Source organism: Haemaphysalis longicornis, unplaced genomic scaffold, assembly GCF_048455015.1.
Source record: "Haemaphysalis longicornis isolate Haplotype H1 unplaced genomic scaffold, Haemaphysalis longicornis Haplotype H1 scaffold_8, whole genome shotgun sequence".
Taxonomy (NCBI): domain Eukaryota; kingdom Metazoa; phylum Arthropoda; class Arachnida; order Ixodida; family Ixodidae; genus Haemaphysalis; species Haemaphysalis longicornis.
In genome coordinates, this window is record NW_027526445.1 from 68,576,526 (window position 1) to 68,597,220 (window position 20,695).

The window sequence follows — 20,695 nt, forward strand, 5'->3', positions numbered from 1 at the left end:
AATTAGAAATTTGATTAACGTTATCGCTTCTCGGCCTTTTGGCTAAGATCAAAGTGTTTTTTTTTTTTTTTTTTTTTTTTTTTTTTTTTTTTTTTTATCCGCCTTTTTTTTTCCTTTCTTTTCTTTTTTTTATTTATTTATTTATTATTATTTTTTTTTATTGTTTTTATAGTGTTGTATAATTTCTTGCTGTTGTTGTAAATAGTTTTTGTATAAATTCTTTAACAACCCTATTTGGGCGCTTATAAATTGTACATATTCTTCTTTTTTCTATCTTCTTTTTTCCTCTTATTTTTCTACTGTATACAATTAAAACATGTATAATTTAAATCATTTGCGAAATCAAATGTGAAGAACATGCAATAAAAACTCTGTTCTTATCAGCTTAATATCTGATACGAGTCCTATTTGGACTCAAGATATTAAACTAATTTTTGCCATTTGGCGCCGTGAAGGGGCTTGCTCCTCCGGCGCCGCGGGTTGTCCCGGCGTTGCACTGCTGCCGGGTTCGGCCCAAGACCCCCTTCGGGGGGCTGTAATCAAATCCAAAATGAGAGAAACAACCACTATAGGGAAAAAAAGCACTGCACGCTGTGCGCCGCGTTTCGCGACATTCTCTGGCGCTGTGTTCAAGTTCATTTCTCGATACACCGCCTGGTGCAGGCGACGCACTGCTGCTTTTCGGTGCCGTGGTGTGTTTGCGGTGGGTATTTGTTTCGTATACATCGTGTTATATATAAAACTCGGAAATGGCGTCCAAAACAACTACGTGCGTGCATGCGTCTGCTCGCAGCGCGCAAAGTACCACAACGGTAAATACAAAATGATCGCTGCAGTAGGCATTGCTTGCCATACATAATGCTTCGCTGCTGTGTCCTATACTCGAAAACACTCTATCTCTCTCTGTCACACACACACACACTCTCGCTCGCTCGCTCGCTTGCAGCGTCTGAAGCGCTCGCGCAGTTTAGAGGTCAAGCAAAATAAGTGCCGATGCTTGCGCAACTGCCACGGGCTGACCCCTGTACCGCACTGGCAATGGGGCCTTTCTCCGTGTTTGAGGACTACTTTTACGCGATCGAGACAATCTGTTTATACAGGTGCGGCACGCGCGCACACAGACACACAGCTAGTTGGCCCCGCATCTTTTCCGAGTGCTACGAGTTGTGCCGCGCCTCCGCCAGATGGCGCCACGGGTCCCGCGGCCGAGAGAGAAAAGCGCCGGCCGCGTCTCGTCGCTGCCACCGCTCTCGCCTCCCCGAGCAAACCGTCCCGCACCAGTATCAGGTCGACGCCATAGAAACGCGTCGGATCTCCGCAATCGCTGCCCCGAGCGCCTTCCTCGACTAAAAGAAGCGTGCGACCTGGCTGTGCACTGCTTTTTCCGCCGCCACCAAGACCTTGCAGCCGCGTGTGCTCCGCATATCGCCGTTGGAACGCGCGTGCCAACCCGTGCCGACACCCTGGGCCGCTCGTCGACATGTTCACTCGGGTTGCGAATGTTTTCCTTTTTTTTTTTTTTGTTTGTTTGTTTTTTTTTTTTTTTTTTTTTTGCTTTTCTTAATGGGTTGGCTGTTGTCGATTTTTGTGCTTTGCTCACGATAAGCGATGCGCGCTGCGCCTCTCTGTCGTGTCTTAACGACTTTCCGCAATCTCGTTTCACTGTGCACGTTCGGCGAGCGCGTTTCTGCTTGCGACAAGCTTTTTTGCCAATCGCTAGCTGTCGCGCGCGCGAGGAACGTGCAGAAACCTATAAACGCGTGCCCGCGAGCCTTGCGGTGAAGCTCGATGCGCGGCGACGGCCGCCGCGGAGCGAGTGTCGGCTCTCAATGTTTGGGCTCGCCTTGTGGCCACCATTTTGCTCGTGCTGTCTTTGCGCGTCGGAGACTAATTAGAAATTTGATTAACGTTATCGCTTCTCGGCCTTTTGGCTAAGATCAAAGTGTAGTATCTGTTCTTATCAGCTTAATATCTGATACGAGTCCTATTTGGACTCAAGATATTAAACTAATTTTTGCCATTTGGCGCCGTGAAGGGGCTTGCTCCTCCGGCGCCGCGGGTTGTCCCGGCGTTGCACTGCTGCCGGGTTCGGCCCAAGACCCCCTTCGGGGGGCTGTAATCAAATCCAAAATGAGAGAAACAACCACTATAGGGAAAAAAAGCACTGCACGCTGTGCGCCGCGTTTCGCGACATTCTCTGGCGCTGTGTTCAAGTTCATTTCTCGATACACCGCCTGGTGCAGGCGACGCACTGCTGCTTTTCGGTGCCGTGGTGTGTTTGCGGTGGGTATTTGTTTCGTATACATCGTGTTATATATAAAACTCGGAAATGGCGTCCAAAACAACTACGTGCGTGCATGCGTCTGCTCGCAGCGCGCAAAGTACCACAACGGTAAATACAAAATGATCGCTGCAGTAGGCATTGCTTGCCATACATAATGCTTCGCTGCTGTGTCCTATACTCGAAAACACTCTATCTCTCTCTGTCACACACACACACACTCTCGCTCGCTCGCTCGCTTGCAGCGTCTGAAGCGCTCGCGCAGTTTAGAGGTCAAGCAAAATAAGTGCCGATGCTTGCGCAACTGCCACGGGCTGACCCCTGTACCGCACTGGCAATGGGGCCTTTCTCCGTGTTTGAGGACTACTTTTACGCGATCGAGACAATCTGTTTATACAGGTGCGGCACGCGCGCACACAGACACACAGCTAGTTGGCCCCGCATCTTTTCCGAGTGCTACGAGTTGTGCCGCGCCTCCGCCAGATGGCGCCACGGGTCCCGCGGCCGAGAGAGAAAAGCGCCGGCCGCGTCTCGTCGCTGCCACCGCTCTCGCCTCCCCGAGCAAACCGTCCCGCACCAGTATCAGGTCGACGCCATAGAAACGCGTCGGATCTCCGCAATCGCTGCCCCGAGCGCCTTCCTCGACTAAAAGAAGCGTGCGACCTGGCTGTGCACTGCTTTTTCCGCCGCCACCAAGACCTTGCAGCCGCGTGTGCTCCGCATATCGCCGTTGGAACGCGCGTGCCAACCCGTGCCGACACCCTGGGCCGCTCGTCGACATGTTCACTCGGGTTGCGAATGTTTTCCTTTTTTTTTTTTTTGTTTGTTTGTTTTTTTTTTTTTTTTTTTTTGCTTTTCTTAATGGGTTGGCTGTTGTCGATTTTTGTGCTTTGCTCACGATAAGCGATGCGCGCTGCGCCTCTCTGTCGTGTCTTAACGACTTTCCGCAATCTCGTTTCACTGTGCACGTTCGGCGAGCGCGTTTCTGCTTGCGACAAGCTTTTTTGCCAATCGCTAGCTGTCGCGCGCGCGAGGAACGTGCAGAAACCTATAAACGCGTGCCCGCGAGCCTTGCGGTGAAGCTCGATGCGCGGCGACGGCCGCCGCGGAGCGAGTGTCGGCTCTCAATGTTTGGGCTCGCCTTGTGGCCACCATTTTGCTCGTGCTGTCTTTGCGCGTCGGAGACTAATTAGAAATTTGATTAACGTTATCGCTTCTCGGCCTTTTGGCTAAGATCAAAGTGTAGTATCTGTTCTTATCAGCTTAATATCTGATACGAGTCCTATTTGGACTCAAGATATTAAACTAATTTTTGCCATTTGGCGCCGTGAAGGGGCTTGCTCCTCCGGCGCCGCGGGTTGTCCCGGCGTTGCACTGCTGCCGGGTTCGGCCCAAGACCCCCTTCGGGGGGCTGTAATCAAATCCAAAATGAGAGAAACAACCACTATAGGGAAAAAAAGCACTGCACGCTGTGCGCCGCGTTTCGCGACATTCTCTGGCGCTGTGTTCAAGTTCATTTCTCGATACACCGCCTGGTGCAGGCGACGCACTGCTGCTTTTCGGTGCCGTGGTGTGTTTGCGGTGGGTATTTGTTTCGTATACATCGTGTTATATATAAAACTCGGAAATGGCGTCCAAAACAACTACGTGCGTGCATGCGTCTGCTCGCAGCGCGCAAAGTACCACAACGGTAAATACAAAATGATCGCTGCAGTAGGCATTGCTTGCCATACATAATGCTTCGCTGCTGTGTCCTATACTCGAAAACACTCTATCTCTCTCTGTCACACACACACACACTCTCGCTCGCTCGCTCGCTTGCAGCGTCTGAAGCGCTCGCGCAGTTTAGAGGTCAAGCAAAATAAGTGCCGATGCTTGCGCAACTGCCACGGGCTGACCCCTGTACCGCACTGGCAATGGGGCCTTTCTCCGTGTTTGAGGACTACTTTTACGCGATCGAGACAATCTGTTTATACAGGTGCGGCACGCGCGCACACAGACACACAGCTAGTTGGCCCCGCATCTTTTCCGAGTGCTACGAGTTGTGCCGCGCCTCCGCCAGATGGCGCCACGGGTCCCGCGGCCGAGAGAGAAAAGCGCCGGCCGCGTCTCGTCGCTGCCACCGCTCTCGCCTCCCCGAGCAAACCGTCCCGCACCAGTATCAGGTCGACGCCATAGAAACGCGTCGGATCTCCGCAATCGCTGCCCCGAGCGCCTTCCTCGACTAAAAGAAGCGTGCGACCTGGCTGTGCACTGCTTTTTCCGCCGCCACCAAGACCTTGCAGCCGCGTGTGCTCCGCATATCGCCGTTGGAACGCGCGTGCCAACCCGTGCCGACACCCTGGGCCGCTCGTCGACATGTTCACTCGGGTTGCGAATGTTTTCCTTTTTTTTTTTTTTGTTTGTTTGTTTTTTTTTTTTTTTTTTTTTTGCTTTTCTTAATGGGTTGGCTGTTGTCGATTTTTGTGCTTTGCTCACGATAAGCGATGCGCGCTGCGCCTCTCTGTCGTGTCTTAACGACTTTCCGCAATCTCGTTTCACTGTGCACGTTCGGCGAGCGCGTTTCTGCTTGCGACAAGCTTTTTTGCCAATCGCTAGCTGTCGCGCGCGCGAGGAACGTGCAGAAACCTATAAACGCGTGCCCGCGAGCCTTGCGGTGAAGCTCGATGCGCGGCGACGGCCGCCGCGGAGCGAGTGTCGGCTCTCAATGTTTGGGCTCGCCTTGTGGCCACCATTTTGCTCGTGCTGTCTTTGCGCGTCGGAGACTAATTAGAAATTTGATTAACGTTATCGCTTCTCGGCCTTTTGGCTAAGATCAAAGTGTAGTATCTGTTCTTATCAGCTTAATATCTGATACGAGTCCTATTTGGACTCAAGATATTAAACTAATTTTTGCCATTTGGCGCCGTGAAGGGGCTTGCTCCTCCGGCGCCGCGGGTTGTCCCGGCGTTGCACTGCTGCCGGGTTCGGCCCAAGACCCCCTTCGGGGGGCTGTAATCAAATCCAAAATGAGAGAAACAACCACTATAGGGAAAAAAAGCACTGCACGCTGTGCGCCGCGTTTCGCGACATTCTCTGGCGCTGTGTTCAAGTTCATTTCTCGATACACCGCCTGGTGCAGGCGACGCACTGCTGCTTTTCGGTGCCGTGGTGTGTTTGCGGTGGGTATTTGTTTCGTATACATCGTGTTATATATAAAACTCGGAAATGGCGTCCAAAACAACTACGTGCGTGCATGCGTCTGCTCGCAGCGCGCAAAGTACCACAACGGTAAATACAAAATGATCGCTGCAGTAGGCATTGCTTGCCATACATAATGCTTCGCTGCTGTGTCCTATACTCGAAAACACTCTATCTCTCTCTGTCACACACACACACACTCTCGCTCGCTCGCTCGCTTGCAGCGTCTGAAGCGCTCGCGCAGTTTAGAGGTCAAGCAAAATAAGTGCCGATGCTTGCGCAACTGCCACGGGCTGACCCCTGTACCGCACTGGCAATGGGGCCTTTCTCCGTGTTTGAGGACTACTTTTACGCGATCGAGACAATCTGTTTATACAGGTGCGGCACGCGCGCACACAGACACACAGCTAGTTGGCCCCGCATCTTTTCCGAGTGCTACGAGTTGTGCCGCGCCTCCGCCAGATGGCGCCACGGGTCCCGCGGCCGAGAGAGAAAAGCGCCGGCCGCGTCTCGTCGCTGCCACCGCTCTCGCCTCCCCGAGCAAACCGTCCCGCACCAGTATCAGGTCGACGCCATAGAAACGCGTCGGATCTCCGCAATCGCTGCCCCGAGCGCCTTCCTCGACTAAAAGAAGCGTGCGACCTGGCTGTGCACTGCTTTTTCCGCCGCCACCAAGACCTTGCAGCCGCGTGTGCTCCGCATATCGCCGTTGGAACGCGCGTGCCAACCCGTGCCGACACCCTGGGCCGCTCGTCGACATGTTCACTCGGGTTGCGAATGTTTTCCTTTTTTTTTTTTTGTTTGTTTGTTTTTTTTTTTTTTTTTTTTTTGCTTTTCTTAATGGGTTGGCTGTTGTCGATTTTTGTGCTTTGCTCACGATAAGCGATGCGCGCTGCGCCTCTCTGTCGTGTCTTAACGACTTTCCGCAATCTCGTTTCACTGTGCACGTTCGGCGAGCGCGTTTCTGCTTGCGACAAGCTTTTTTGCCAATCGCTAGCTGTCGCGCGCGCGAGGAACGTGCAGAAACCTATAAACGCGTGCCCGCGAGCCTTGCGGTGAAGCTCGATGCGCGGCGACGGCCGCCGCGGAGCGAGTGTCGGCTCTCAATGTTTGGGCTCGCCTTGTGGCCACCATTTTGCTCGTGCTGTCTTTGCGCGTCGGAGACTAATTAGAAATTTGATTAACGTTATCGCTTCTCGGCCTTTTGGCTAAGATCAAAGTGTAGTATCTGTTCTTATCAGCTTAATATCTGATACGAGTCCTATTTGGACTCAAGATATTAAACTAATTTTTGCCATTTGGCGCCGTGAAGGGGCTTGCTCCTCCGGCGCCGCGGGTTGTCCCGGCGTTGCACTGCTGCCGGGTTCGGCCCAAGACCCCCTTCGGGGGGCTGTAATCAAATCCAAAATGAGAGAAACAACCACTATAGGGAAAAAAAGCACTGCACGCTGTGCGCCGCGTTTCGCGACATTCTCTGGCGCTGTGTTCAAGTTCATTTCTCGATACACCGCCTGGTGCAGGCGACGCACTGCTGCTTTTCGGTGCCGTGGTGTGTTTGCGGTGGGTATTTGTTTCGTATACATCGTGTTATATATAAAACTCGGAAATGGCGTCCAAAACAACTACGTGCGTGCATGCGTCTGCTCGCAGCGCGCAAAGTACCACAACGGTAAATACAAAATGATCGCTGCAGTAGGCATTGCTTGCCATACATAATGCTTCGCTGCTGTGTCCTATACTCGAAAACACTCTATCTCTCTCTGTCACACACACACACACTCTCGCTCGCTCGCTCGCTTGCAGCGTCTGAAGCGCTCGCGCAGTTTAGAGGTCAAGCAAAATAAGTGCCGATGCTTGCGCAACTGCCACGGGCTGACCCCTGTACCGCACTGGCAATGGGGCCTTTCTCCGTGTTTGAGGACTACTTTTACGCGATCGAGACAATCTGTTTATACAGGTGCGGCACGCGCGCACACAGACACACAGCTAGTTGGCCCCGCATCTTTTCCGAGTGCTACGAGTTGTGCCGCGCCTCCGCCAGATGGCGCCACGGGTCCCGCGGCCGAGAGAGAAAAGCGCCGGCCGCGTCTCGTCGCTGCCACCGCTCTCGCCTCCCCGAGCAAACCGTCCCGCACCAGTATCAGGTCGACGCCATAGAAACGCGTCGGATCTCCGCAATCGCTGCCCCGAGCGCCTTCCTCGACTAAAAGAAGCGTGCGACCTGGCTGTGCACTGCTTTTTCCGCCGCCACCAAGACCTTGCAGCCGCGTGTGCTCCGCATATCGCCGTTGGAACGCGCGTGCCAACCCGTGCCGACACCCTGGGCCGCTCGTCGACATGTTCACTCGGGTTGCGAATGTTTTCCTTTTTTTTTTTTTTGTTTGTTTGTTTTTTTTTTTTTTTTTTTTTTGCTTTTCTTAATGGGTTGGCTGTTGTCGATTTTTGTGCTTTGCTCACGATAAGCGATGCGCGCTGCGCCTCTCTGTCGTGTCTTAACGACTTTCCGCAATCTCGTTTCACTGTGCACGTTCGGCGAGCGCGTTTCTGCTTGCGACAAGCTTTTTTGCCAATCGCTAGCTGTCGCGCGCGCGAGGAACGTGCAGAAACCTATAAACGCGTGCCCGCGAGCCTTGCGGTGAAGCTCGATGCGCGGCGACGGCCGCCGCGGAGCGAGTGTCGGCTCTCAATGTTTGGGCTCGCCTTGTGGCCACCATTTTGCTCGTGCTGTCTTTGCGCGTCGGAGACTAATTAGAAATTTGATTAACGTTATCGCTTCTCGGCCTTTTGGCTAAGATCAAAGTGTAGTATCTGTTCTTATCAGCTTAATATCTGATACGAGTCCTATTTGGACTCAAGATATTAAACTAATTTTTGCCATTTGGCGCCGTGAAGGGGCTTGCTCCTCCGGCGCCGCGGGTTGTCCCGGCGTTGCACTGCTGCCGGGTTCGGCCCAAGACCCCCTTCGGGGGGCTGTAATCAAATCCAAAATGAGAGAAACAACCACTATAGGGAAAAAAAGCACTGCACGCTGTGCGCCGCGTTTCGCGACATTCTCTGGCGCTGTGTTCAAGTTCATTTCTCGATACACCGCCTGGTGCAGGCGACGCACTGCTGCTTTTCGGTGCCGTGGTGTGTTTGCGGTGGGTATTTGTTTCGTATACATCGTGTTATATATAAAACTCGGAAATGGCGTCCAAAACAACTACGTGCGTGCATGCGTCTGCTCGCAGCGCGCAAAGTACCACAACGGTAAATACAAAATGATCGCTGCAGTAGGCATTGCTTGCCATACATAATGCTTCGCTGCTGTGTCCTATACTCGAAAACACTCTATCTCTCTCTGTCACACACACACACACTCTCGCTCGCTCGCTCGCTTGCAGCGTCTGAAGCGCTCGCGCAGTTTAGAGGTCAAGCAAAATAAGTGCCGATGCTTGCGCAACTGCCACGGGCTGACCCCTGTACCGCACTGGCAATGGGGCCTTTCTCCGTGTTTGAGGACTACTTTTACGCGATCGAGACAATCTGTTTATACAGGTGCGGCACGCGCGCACACAGACACACAGCTAGTTGGCCCCGCATCTTTTCCGAGTGCTACGAGTTGTGCCGCGCCTCCGCCAGATGGCGCCACGGGTCCCGCGGCCGAGAGAGAAAAGCGCCGGCCGCGTCTCGTCGCTGCCACCGCTCTCGCCTCCCCGAGCAAACCGTCCCGCACCAGTATCAGGTCGACGCCATAGAAACGCGTCGGATCTCCGCAATCGCTGCCCCGAGCGCCTTCCTCGACTAAAAGAAGCGTGCGACCTGGCTGTGCACTGCTTTTTCCGCCGCCACCAAGACCTTGCAGCCGCGTGTGCTCCGCATATCGCCGTTGGAACGCGCGTGCCAACCCGTGCCGACACCCTGGGCCGCTCGTCGACATGTTCACTCGGGTTGCGAATGTTTTCCTTTTTTTTTTTTTGTTTGTTTGTTTTTTTTTTTTTTTTTTTTTTTGCTTTTCTTAATGGGTTGGCTGTTGTCGATTTTTGTGCTTTGCTCACGATAAGCGATGCGCGCTGCGCCTCTCTGTCGTGTCTTAACGACTTTCCGCAATCTCGTTTCACTGTGCACGTTCGGCGAGCGCGTTTCTGCTTGCGACAAGCTTTTTTGCCAATCGCTAGCTGTCGCGCGCGCGAGGAACGTGCAGAAACCTATAAACGCGTGCCCGCGAGCCTTGCGGTGAAGCTCGATGCGCGGCGACGGCCGCCGCGGAGCGAGTGTCGGCTCTCAATGTTTGGGCTCGCCTTGTGGCCACCATTTTGCTCGTGCTGTCTTTGCGCGTCGGAGACTAATTAGAAATTTGATTAACGTTATCGCTTCTCGGCCTTTTGGCTAAGATCAAAGTGTAGTATCTGTTCTTATCAGCTTAATATCTGATACGAGTCCTATTTGGACTCAAGATATTAAACTAATTTTTGCCATTTGGCGCCGTGAAGGGGCTTGCTCCTCCGGCGCCGCGGGTTGTCCCGGCGTTGCACTGCTGCCGGGTTCGGCCCAAGACCCCCTTCGGGGGGCTGTAATCAAATCCAAAATGAGAGAAACAACCACTATAGGGAAAAAAAGCACTGCACGCTGTGCGCCGCGTTTCGCGACATTCTCTGGCGCTGTGTTCAAGTTCATTTCTCGATACACCGCCTGGTGCAGGCGACGCACTGCTGCTTTTCGGTGCCGTGGTGTGTTTGCGGTGGGTATTTGTTTCGTATACATCGTGTTATATATAAAACTCGGAAATGGCGTCCAAAACAACTACGTGCGTGCATGCGTCTGCTCGCAGCGCGCAAAGTACCACAACGGTAAATACAAAATGATCGCTGCAGTAGGCATTGCTTGCCATACATAATGCTTCGCTGCTGTGTCCTATACTCGAAAACACTCTATCTCTCTCTGTCACACACACACACACTCTCGCTCGCTCGCTCGCTTGCAGCGTCTGAAGCGCTCGCGCAGTTTAGAGGTCAAGCAAAATAAGTGCCGATGCTTGCGCAACTGCCACGGGCTGACCCCTGTACCGCACTGGCAATGGGGCCTTTCTCCGTGTTTGAGGACTACTTTTACGCGATCGAGACAATCTGTTTATACAGGTGCGGCACGCGCGCACACAGACACACAGCTAGTTGGCCCCGCATCTTTTCCGAGTGCTACGAGTTGTGCCGCGCCTCCGCCAGATGGCGCCACGGGTCCCGCGGCCGAGAGAGAAAAGCGCCGGCCGCGTCTCGTCGCTGCCACCGCTCTCGCCTCCCCGAGCAAACCGTCCCGCACCAGTATCAGGTCGACGCCATAGAAACGCGTCGGATCTCCGCAATCGCTGCCCCGAGCGCCTTCCTCGACTAAAAGAAGCGTGCGACCTGGCTGTGCACTGCTTTTTCCGCCGCCACCAAGACCTTGCAGCCGCGTGTGCTCCGCATATCGCCGTTGGAACGCGCGTGCCAACCCGTGCCGACACCCTGGGCCGCTCGTCGACATGTTCACTCGGGTTGCGAATGTTTTCCTTTTTTTTTTTTTGTTTGTTTGTTTTTTTTTTTTTTTTTTTTTTTGCTTTTCTTAATGGGTTGGCTGTTGTCGATTTTTGTGCTTTGCTCACGATAAGCGATGCGCGCTGCGCCTCTCTGTCGTGTCTTAACGACTTTCCGCAATCTCGTTTCACTGTGCACGTTCGGCGAGCGCGTTTCTGCTTGCGACAAGCTTTTTTGCCAATCGCTAGCTGTCGCGCGCGCGAGGAACGTGCAGAAACCTATAAACGCGTGCCCGCGAGCCTTGCGGTGAAGCTCGATGCGCGGCGACGGCCGCCGCGGAGCGAGTGTCGGCTCTCAATGTTTGGGCTCGCCTTGTGGCCACCATTTTGCTCGTGCTGTCTTTGCGCGTCGGAGACTAATTAGAAATTTGATTAACGTTATCGCTTCTCGGCCTTTTGGCTAAGATCAAAGTGTAGTATCTGTTCTTATCAGCTTAATATCTGATACGAGTCCTATTTGGACTCAAGATATTAAACTAATTTTTGCCATTTGGCGCCGTGAAGGGGCTTGCTCCTCCGGCGCCGCGGGTTGTCCCGGCGTTGCACTGCTGCCGGGTTCGGCCCAAGACCCCCTTCGGGGGGCTGTAATCAAATCCAAAATGAGAGAAACAACCACTATAGGGAAAAAAAGCACTGCACGCTGTGCGCCGCGTTTCGCGACATTCTCTGGCGCTGTGTTCAAGTTCATTTCTCGATACACCGCCTGGTGCAGGCGACGCACTGCTGCTTTTCGGTGCCGTGGTGTGTTTGCGGTGGGTATTTGTTTCGTATACATCGTGTTATATATAAAACTCGGAAATGGCGTCCAAAACAACTACGTGCGTGCATGCGTCTGCTCGCAGCGCGCAAAGTACCACAACGGTAAATACAAAATGATCGCTGCAGTAGGCATTGCTTGCCATACATAATGCTTCGCTGCTGTGTCCTATACTCGAAAACACTCTATCTCTCTCTGTCACACACACACACACTCTCGCTCGCTCGCTCGCTTGCAGCGTCTGAAGCGCTCGCGCAGTTTAGAGGTCAAGCAAAATAAGTGCCGATGCTTGCGCAACTGCCACGGGCTGACCCCTGTACCGCACTGGCAATGGGGCCTTTCTCCGTGTTTGAGGACTACTTTTACGCGATCGAGACAATCTGTTTATACAGGTGCGGCACGCGCGCACACAGACACACAGCTAGTTGGCCCCGCATCTTTTCCGAGTGCTACGAGTTGTGCCGCGCCTCCGCCAGATGGCGCCACGGGTCCCGCGGCCGAGAGAGAAAAGCGCCGGCCGCGTCTCGTCGCTGCCACCGCTCTCGCCTCCCCGAGCAAACCGTCCCGCACCAGTATCAGGTCGACGCCATAGAAACGCGTCGGATCTCCGCAATCGCTGCCCCGAGCGCCTTCCTCGACTAAAAGAAGCGTGCGACCTGGCTGTGCACTGCTTTTTCCGCCGCCACCAAGACCTTGCAGCCGCGTGTGCTCCGCATATCGCCGTTGGAACGCGCGTGCCAACCCGTGCCGACACCCTGGGCCGCTCGTCGACATGTTCACTCGGGTTGCGAATGTTTTCCTTTTTTTTTTTTTTGTTTGTTTGTTTTTTTTTTTTTTTTTTTTGCTTTTCTTAATGGGTTGGCTGTTGTCGATTTTTGTGCTTTGCTCACGATAAGCGATGCGCGCTGCGCCTCTCTGTCGTGTCTTAACGACTTTCCGCAATCTCGTTTCACTGTGCACGTTCGGCGAGCGCGTTTCTGCTTGCGACAAGCTTTTTTGCCAATCGCTAGCTGTCGCGCGCGCGAGGAACGTGCAGAAACCTATAAACGCGTGCCCGCGAGCCTTGCGGTGAAGCTCGATGCGCGGCGACGGCCGCCGCGGAGCGAGTGTCGGCTCTCAATGTTTGGGCTCGCCTTGTGGCCACCATTTTGCTCGTGCTGTCTTTGCGCGTCGGAGACTAATTAGAAATTTGATTAACGTTATCGCTTCTCGGCCTTTTGGCTAAGATCAAAGTGTAGTATCTGTTCTTATCAGCTTAATATCTGATACGAGTCCTATTTGGACTCAAGATATTAAACTAATTTTTGCCATTTGGCGCCGTGAAGGGGCTTGCTCCTCCGGCGCCGCGGGTTGTCCCGGCGTTGCACTGCTGCCGGGTTCGGCCCAAGACCCCCTTCGGGGGGCTGTAATCAAATCCAAAATGAGAGAAACAACCACTATAGGGAAAAAAAGCACTGCACGCTGTGCGCCGCGTTTCGCGACATTCTCTGGCGCTGTGTTCAAGTTCATTTCTCGATACACCGCCTGGTGCAGGCGACGCACTGCTGCTTTTCGGTGCCGTGGTGTGTTTGCGGTGGGTATTTGTTTCGTATACATCGTGTTATATATAAAACTCGGAAATGGCGTCCAAAACAACTACGTGCGTGCATGCGTCTGCTCGCAGCGCGCAAAGTACCACAACGGTAAATACAAAATGATCGCTGCAGTAGGCATTGCTTGCCATACATAATGCTTCGCTGCTGTGTCCTATACTCGAAAACACTCTATCTCTCTCTGTCACACACACACACACTCTCGCTCGCTCGCTCGCTTGCAGCGTCTGAAGCGCTCGCGCAGTTTAGAGGTCAAGCAAAATAAGTGCCGATGCTTGCGCAACTGCCACGGGCTGACCCCTGTACCGCACTGGCAATGGGGCCTTTCTCCGTGTTTGAGGACTACTTTTACGCGATCGAGACAATCTGTTTATACAGGTGCGGCACGCGCGCACACAGACACACAGCTAGTTGGCCCCGCATCTTTTCCGAGTGCTACGAGTTGTGCCGCGCCTCCGCCAGATGGCGCCACGGGTCCCGCGGCCGAGAGAGAAAAGCGCCGGCCGCGTCTCGTCGCTGCCACCGCTCTCGCCTCCCCGAGCAAACCGTCCCGCACCAGTATCAGGTCGACGCCATAGAAACGCGTCGGATCTCCGCAATCGCTGCCCCGAGCGCCTTCCTCGACTAAAAGAAGCGTGCGACCTGGCTGTGCACTGCTTTTTCCGCCGCCACCAAGACCTTGCAGCCGCGTGTGCTCCGCATATCGCCGTTGGAACGCGCGTGCCAACCCGTGCCGACACCCTGGGCCGCTCGTCGACATGTTCACTCGGGTTGCGAATGTTTTCCTTTTTTTTTTTTTGTTTGTTTGTTTTTTTTTTTTTTTTTTTTTTGCTTTTCTTAATGGGTTGGCTGTTGTCGATTTTTGTGCTTTGCTCACGATAAGCGATGCGCGCTGCGCCTCTCTGTCGTGTCTTAACGACTTTCCGCAATCTCGTTTCACTGTGCACGTTCGGCGAGCGCGTTTCTGCTTGCGACAAGCTTTTTTGCCAATCGCTAGCTGTCGCGCGCGCGAGGAACGTGCAGAAACCTATAAACGCGTGCCCGCGAGCCTTGCGGTGAAGCTCGATGCGCGGCGACGGCCGCCGCGGAGCGAGTGTCGGCTCTCAATGTTTGGGCTCGCCTTGTGGCCACCATTTTGCTCGTGCTGTCTTTGCGCGTCGGAGACTAATTAGAAATTTGATTAACGTTATCGCTTCTCGGCCTTTTGGCTAAGATCAAAGTGTAGTATCTGTTCTTATCAGCTTAATATCTGATACGAGTCCTATTTGGACTCAAGATATTAAACTAATTTTTGCCATTTGGCGCCGTGAAGGGGCTTGCTCCTCCGGCGCCGCGGGTTGTCCCGGCGTTGCACTGCTGCCGGGTTCGGCCCAAGACCCCCTTCGGGGGGCTGTAATCAAATCCAAAATGAGAGAAACAACCACTATAGGGAAAAAAAGCACTGCACGCTGTGCGCCGCGTTTCGCGACATTCTCTGGCGCTGTGTTCAAGTTCATTTCTCGATACACCGCCTGGTGCAGGCGACGCACTGCTGCTTTTCGGTGCCGTGGTGTGTTTGCGGTGGGTATTTGTTTCGTATACATCGTGTTATATATAAAACTCGGAAATGGCGTCCAAAACAACTACGTGCGTGCATGCGTCTGCTCGCAGCGCGCAAAGTACCACAACGGTAAATACAAAATGATCGCTGCAGTAGGCATTGCTTGCCATACATAATGCTTCGCTGCTGTGTCCTATACTCGAAAACACTCTATCTCTCTCTGTCACACACACACACACTCTCGCTCGCTCGCTCGCTTGCAGCGTCTGAAGCGCTCGCGCAGTTTAGAGGTCAAGCAAAATAAGTGCCGATGCTTGCGCAACTGCCACGGGCTGACCCCTGTACCGCACTGGCAATGGGGCCTTTCTCCGTGTTTGAGGACTACTTTTACGCGATCGAGACAATCTGTTTATACAGGTGCGGCACGCGCGCACACAGACACACAGCTAGTTGGCCCCGCATCTTTTCCGAGTGCTACGAGTTGTGCCGCGCCTCCGCCAGATGGCGCCACGGGTCCCGCGGCCGAGAGAGAAAAGCGCCGGCCGCGTCTCGTCGCTGCCACCGCTCTCGCCTCCCCGAGCAAACCGTCCCGCACCAGTATCAGGTCGACGCCATAGAAACGCGTCGGATCTCCGCAATCGCTGCCCCGAGCGCCTTCCTCGACTAAAAGAAGCGTGCGACCTGGCTGTGCACTGCTTTTTCCGCCGCCACCAAGACCTTGCAGCCGCGTGTGCTCCGCATATCGCCGTTGGAACGCGCGTGCCAACCCGTGCCGACACCCTGGGCCGCTCGTCGACATGTTCACTCGGGTTGCGAATGTTTTCCTTTTTTTTTTTTTGTTTGTTTGTTTTTTTTTTTTTTTTTTTTTTTGCTTTTCTTAATGGGTTGGCTGTTGTCGATTTTTGTGCTTTGCTCACGATAAGCGACGCGCGCTGCGCCTCTCTGTCGTGTCTTAACGACTTTCCGCAATCTCGTTTCACTGTGCACGTTCGGCGAGCGCGTTTCTGCTTGCGACAAGCTTTTTTGCCAATCGCTAGCTGTCGCGCGCGCGAGGAACGTGCAGAAACCTATAAACGCGTGCCCGCGAGCCTTGCGGTGAAGCTCGATGCGCGGCGACGGCCGCCGCGGAGCGAGTGTCGGCTCTCAATGTTTGGGCTCGCCTTGTGGCCACCATTTTGCTCGTGCTGTCTTTGCGCGTCGGAGACTAATTAGAAATTTGATTAACGTTATCGCTTCTCGGCCTTTTGGCTAAGATCAAAGTGTAGTATCTGTTCTTATCAGCTTAATATCTGATACGAGTCCTATTTGGACTCAAGATATTAAACTAATTTTTGCCATTTGGCGCCGTGAAGGGGCTTGCTCCTCCGGCGCCGCGGGTTGTCCCGGCGTTGCACTGCTGCCGGGTTCGGCCCAAGACCCCCTTCGGGGGGCTGTAATCAAATCCAAAATGAGAGAAACAACCACTATAGGGAAAAAAAGCACTGCACGCTGTGCGCCGCGTTTCGCGACATTCTCTGGCGCTGTGTTCAAGTTCATTTCTCGATACACCGCCTGGTGCAGGCGACGCACTGCTGCTTTTCGGTGCCGTGGTGTGTTTGCGGTGGGTATTTGTTTCGTATACATCGTGTTATATATAAAACTCGGAAATGGCGTCCAAAACAACTACGTGCGTGCATGCGTCTGCTCGCAGCGCGCAAAGTACCACAACGGTAAATACAAAATGATCGCTGCAGTAGGCATTGCTTGCCATACATAATGCTTCGCTGCTGTGTCCTATACTCGAAAACACTCTATCTCTCTCTGTCACACACACACACACTCTCGCTCGCTCGCTCGCTTGCAGCGTCTGAAGCGCTCGCGCAGTTTAGAGGTCAAGCAAAATAAGTGCCGATGCTTGCGCAACTGCCACGGGCTGACCCCTGTACCGCACTGGCAATGGGGCCTTTCTCCGTGTTTGAGGACTACTTTTACGCGATCGAGACAATCTGTTTATACAGGTGCGGCACGCGCGCACACAGACACACAGCTAGTTGGCCCCGCATCTTTTCCGAGTGCTACGAGTTGTGCCGCGCCTCCGCCAGATGGCGCCACGGGTCCCGCGGCCGAGAGAGAAAAGCGCCGGCCGCGTCTCGTCGCTGCCACCGCTCTCGCCTCCCCGAGCAAACCGTCCCGCACCAGTATCAGGTCGACGCCATAGAAACGCGTCGGATCTCCGCAATCGCTGCCCCGAGCGCCTTCCTCGACTAAAAGAAGCGTGCGACCTGGCTGTGCACTGCTTTTTCCGCCGCCACCAAGACCTTGCAGCCGCGTGTGCTCCGCATATCGCCGTTGGAACGCGCGTGCCAACCCGTGCCGACACCCTGGGCCGCTCGTCGACATGTTCACTCGGGTTGCGAATGTTTTCCTTTTTTTTTTTTTGTTTGTTTGTTTTTTTTTTTTTTTTTTTTTTTTGCTTTTCTTAATGGGTTGGCTGTTGTCGATTTTTGTGCTTTGCTCACGATAAGCGACGCGCGCTGCGCCTCTCTGTCGTGTCTTAACGACTTTCCGCAATCTCGTTTCACTGTGCACGTTCGGCGAGCGCGTTTCTGCTTGCGACAAGCTTTTTTGCCAATCGCTAGCTGTCGCGCGCGCGAGGAACGTGCAGAAACCTATAAACGCGTGCCCGCGAGCCTTGCGGTGAAGCTCGATGCGCGGCGACGGCCGCCGCGGAGCGAGTGTCGGCTCTCAATGTTTGGGCTCGCCTTGTGGCCACCATTTTGCTCGTGCTGTCTTTGCGCGTCGGAGACTAATTAGAAATTTGATTAACGTTATCGCTTCTCGGCCTTTTGGCTAAGATCAAAGTGTAGTATCTGTTCTTATCAGCTTAATATCTGATACGAGTCCTATTTGGACTCAAGATATTAAACTAATTTTTGCCATTTGGCGCCGTGAAGGGGCTTGCTCCTCCGGCGCCGCGGGTTGTCCCGGCGTTGCACTGCTGCCGGGTTCGGCCCAAGACCCCCTTCGGGGGGCTGTAATCAAATCCAAAATGAGAGAAACAACCACTATAGGGAAAAAAAGCACTGCACGCTGTGCGCCGCGTTTCGCGACATTCTCTGGCGCTGTGTTCAAGTTCATTTCTCGATACACCGCCTGGTGCAGGCGACGCACTGCTGCTTTTCGGTGCCGTGGTGTGTTTGCGGTGGGTATTTGTTTCGTATACATCGTGTTATATATAAAACTCGGAAATGGCGTCCAAAACAACTACGTGCGTGCATGCGTCTGCTCGCAGCGCGCAAAGTACCACAACGGTAAATACAAAATGATCGCTGCAGTAGGCATTGCTTGCCATACATAATGCTTCGCTGCTGTGTCCTATACTCGAAAACACTCTATCTCTCTCTGTCACACACACACACACTCTCGCTCGCTCGCTCGCTTGCAGCGTCTGAAGCGCTCGCGCAGTTTAGAGGTCAAGCAAAATAAGTGCCGATGCTTGCGCAACTGCCACGGGCTGACCCCTGTACCGCACTGGCAATGGGGCCTTTCTCCGTGTTTGAGGACTACTTTTACGCGATCGAGACAATCTGTTTATACAGGTGCGGCACGCGCGCACACAGACACACAGCTAGTTGGCCCCGCATCTTTTCCGAGTGCTACGAGTTGTGCCGCGCCTCCGCCAGATGGCGCCACGGGTCCCGCGGCCGAGAGAGAAAAGCGCCGGCCGCGTCTCGTCGCTGCCACCGCTCTCGCCTCCCCGAGCAAACCGTCCCGCACCAGTATCAGGTCGACGCCATAGAAACGCGTCGGATCTCCGCAATCGCTGCCCCGAGCGCCTTCCTCGACTAAAAGAAGCGTGCGACCTGGCTGTGCACTGCTTTTTCCGCCGCCACCAAGACCTTGCAGCCGCGTGTGCTCCGCATATCGCCGTTGGAACGCGCGTGCCAACCCGTGCCGACACCCTGGGCCGCTCGTCGACATGTTCACTCGGGTTGCGAATGTTTTCCTTTTTTTTTTTTTTTGTTTGTTTGTTTTTTTTTTTTTTTTTTTGCTTTTCTTAATGGGTTGGCTGTTGTCGATTTTTGTGCTTTGCTCACGATAAGCGACGCGCGCTGCGCCTCTCTGTCGTGTCTTAACGACTTTCCGCAATCTCGTTTCACTGTGCACGTTCGGCGAGCGCGTTTCTGCTTGCGACAAGCTTTTTTGCCAATCGCTAGCTGTCGCGCGCGCGAGGAACGTGCAGAAACCTATAAACGCGTGCCCGCGAGCCTTGCGGTGAAGCTCGATGCGCGGCGACGGCCGCCGCGGAGCGAGTGTCGGCTCTCAATGTTTGGGCTCGCCTTGTGGCCACCATTTTGCTCGTGCTGTCTTTGCGCGTCGGAGACTAATTAGAAATTTGATTAACGTTATCGCTTCTCGGCCTTTTGGCTAAGATCAAAGTGTAGTCTAGGTATATTACCTGACCCTCGGGGGCTCTTTTGGGAGCTCCTGATCTTCGTGGACCATCTACAAGCCCTGGACATGGACCTGCTGCCCTGGGACCCCTCGGACCTGCTGCGCTGCTGACCGGCCGCCATCTTGGAGGCGCCGGCCGCCTGGATCACCGCTTGGATCGCCGCCCGGATCGTCTTGGCTGCCTCTTGGATTCCTGCTGCCCTGGAGGACCTGCTGCTGTTGCATGGGCATGCTATTTTGAAGTGTTGTGCCGCTGCATGCCTGCATGGTTGTTTTGAAGTGCTGCGATGCTTTAGTCATGGATTCTAAAGTGTTGTGATGCTTCCACCTGCCCATAAGGCATGTTGTTTTGAAGTGTAGTGCTGCCACATGAATGCATGGTTGTTCTGAAGTGTTGCGATGCTCTAGTCATGAATTCTAAAGTGTTGTAATGCTTCTACCTGCCCACATGGCGCACACTGGCGCTTCGGCGATGCTCAGAGTGTAGTGTCAAACACGCACTTTGAAGCAACCGTCGCTGGTGCCAATCTTCGCACCACTTCTGCCCAGAGCGGCCGCCAAACCTCGGCGCTGCTCGCAACAGCTTGCTGCCTGCTCTCAGAGGCAGAATGACCAGGATCAGCAGAACCTGATGAAGCGCCACAATGGCAAGCGACAGGGCGCCAGTTGCGAGGCGCCGCAACAGCGGGATCCCGGTACCCACTCCGCGGACCCCTGAAACCCCGCCCACTCCACCGCCAGATGAGGGGCACCAACCTCGCAGAGATGGAGATACTCTCTTTATCTCCTTTCCAGCCCCTCAGCCTTTCAGGTGCACAGAGGCGGGCTGCACGTCAGCATACTCTGCTGCTGCATGGACGAACAGGCGTCAGTCACTGCAGAGGCACCTCGAAGGAGACCACGGCATGCGAATTCGCCGTACGGTCAACGTCTGTGCCCTGTGTGGGGACACGCTAGGTGCAAAGCCCACAACGCACCCCTGCCTGGCCAATGGGAGGGCTAGCGCAGCCCCCACACAACAACGATTCCAGTGCACTGACTGCACGTCGTCCTTCCCTTCTAGGAAGGGCTTGCACAACCACACGCTTTGGCACAAAAAAGAGGAGGCCAAGCGACAGCGTGCGGCCAGCTCACAGCAAAGCACCACCCCAGGAGATGACGAGGGGCAGCCGCCGGCACAAGCCACACCGGCATCAGGCAGCACTGCGAGCCGGCTGAACGCACAAGCTCCCAGCAGCCCAGAACCAGGCCTTGGGGAGGAAAGCCAGACGCTAACCCCCCACCAAAGCAACACCCTTGCCTCGCAGGCCACCGGGGACTCCACTCCTTGCCAGTCGGACCGGTCTGCCACACCCACCCAGCT

The 20,695-nt window shown here is 54.2% G+C and overlaps 12 non-coding genes across 12 annotated transcripts; all 12 read left to right on the top strand.

Moving 5' to 3' along the window:
• Positions 1-329: 329 nt before the first annotated feature.
• Positions 330-522, top strand: LOC144150320 (U2 spliceosomal RNA). The gene has a single exon (XR_013318498.1). It is a non-coding gene; the product is annotated as a U2 spliceosomal RNA (small nuclear RNA).
• A 1,389-nt stretch (positions 523-1,911) lies between these two features.
• On the top strand, positions 1,912-2,102 carry LOC144150410 (U2 spliceosomal RNA). Its single transcript, XR_013318560.1, has one exon. It is a non-coding gene; the product is annotated as a U2 spliceosomal RNA (small nuclear RNA).
• Positions 2,103-3,490: 1,388 nt separating this feature from the next.
• On the top strand, positions 3,491-3,681 carry LOC144150412 (U2 spliceosomal RNA). Its single transcript, XR_013318562.1, has one exon. It is a non-coding gene; the product is annotated as a U2 spliceosomal RNA (small nuclear RNA).
• Positions 3,682-5,070: 1,389 nt separating this feature from the next.
• Positions 5,071-5,261, top strand: LOC144150413 (U2 spliceosomal RNA). Its single transcript, XR_013318563.1, has one exon. It is a non-coding gene; the product is annotated as a U2 spliceosomal RNA (small nuclear RNA).
• A 1,388-nt stretch (positions 5,262-6,649) lies between these two features.
• On the top strand, positions 6,650-6,840 carry LOC144150414 (U2 spliceosomal RNA). The gene has a single exon (XR_013318564.1). It is a non-coding gene; the product is annotated as a U2 spliceosomal RNA (small nuclear RNA).
• A 1,389-nt stretch (positions 6,841-8,229) lies between these two features.
• On the top strand, positions 8,230-8,420 carry LOC144150415 (U2 spliceosomal RNA). The gene has a single exon (XR_013318565.1). It is a non-coding gene; the product is annotated as a U2 spliceosomal RNA (small nuclear RNA).
• Positions 8,421-9,809: 1,389 nt separating this feature from the next.
• On the top strand, positions 9,810-10,000 carry LOC144150416 (U2 spliceosomal RNA). Its single transcript, XR_013318566.1, has one exon. It is a non-coding gene; the product is annotated as a U2 spliceosomal RNA (small nuclear RNA).
• A 1,389-nt stretch (positions 10,001-11,389) lies between these two features.
• Positions 11,390-11,580, top strand: LOC144150417 (U2 spliceosomal RNA). Its single transcript, XR_013318567.1, has one exon. It is a non-coding gene; the product is annotated as a U2 spliceosomal RNA (small nuclear RNA).
• A 1,387-nt stretch (positions 11,581-12,967) lies between these two features.
• LOC144150418 (U2 spliceosomal RNA) lies at positions 12,968-13,158 on the top strand. Its single transcript, XR_013318568.1, has one exon. It is a non-coding gene; the product is annotated as a U2 spliceosomal RNA (small nuclear RNA).
• Positions 13,159-14,546: 1,388 nt separating this feature from the next.
• LOC144150419 (U2 spliceosomal RNA) lies at positions 14,547-14,737 on the top strand. The gene has a single exon (XR_013318569.1). It is a non-coding gene; the product is annotated as a U2 spliceosomal RNA (small nuclear RNA).
• Positions 14,738-16,126: 1,389 nt separating this feature from the next.
• Positions 16,127-16,317, top strand: LOC144150420 (U2 spliceosomal RNA). The gene has a single exon (XR_013318570.1). It is a non-coding gene; the product is annotated as a U2 spliceosomal RNA (small nuclear RNA).
• A 1,390-nt stretch (positions 16,318-17,707) lies between these two features.
• Positions 17,708-17,898, top strand: LOC144150421 (U2 spliceosomal RNA). The gene has a single exon (XR_013318571.1). It is a non-coding gene; the product is annotated as a U2 spliceosomal RNA (small nuclear RNA).
• Positions 17,899-20,695: the final 2,797 nt, after the last annotated feature.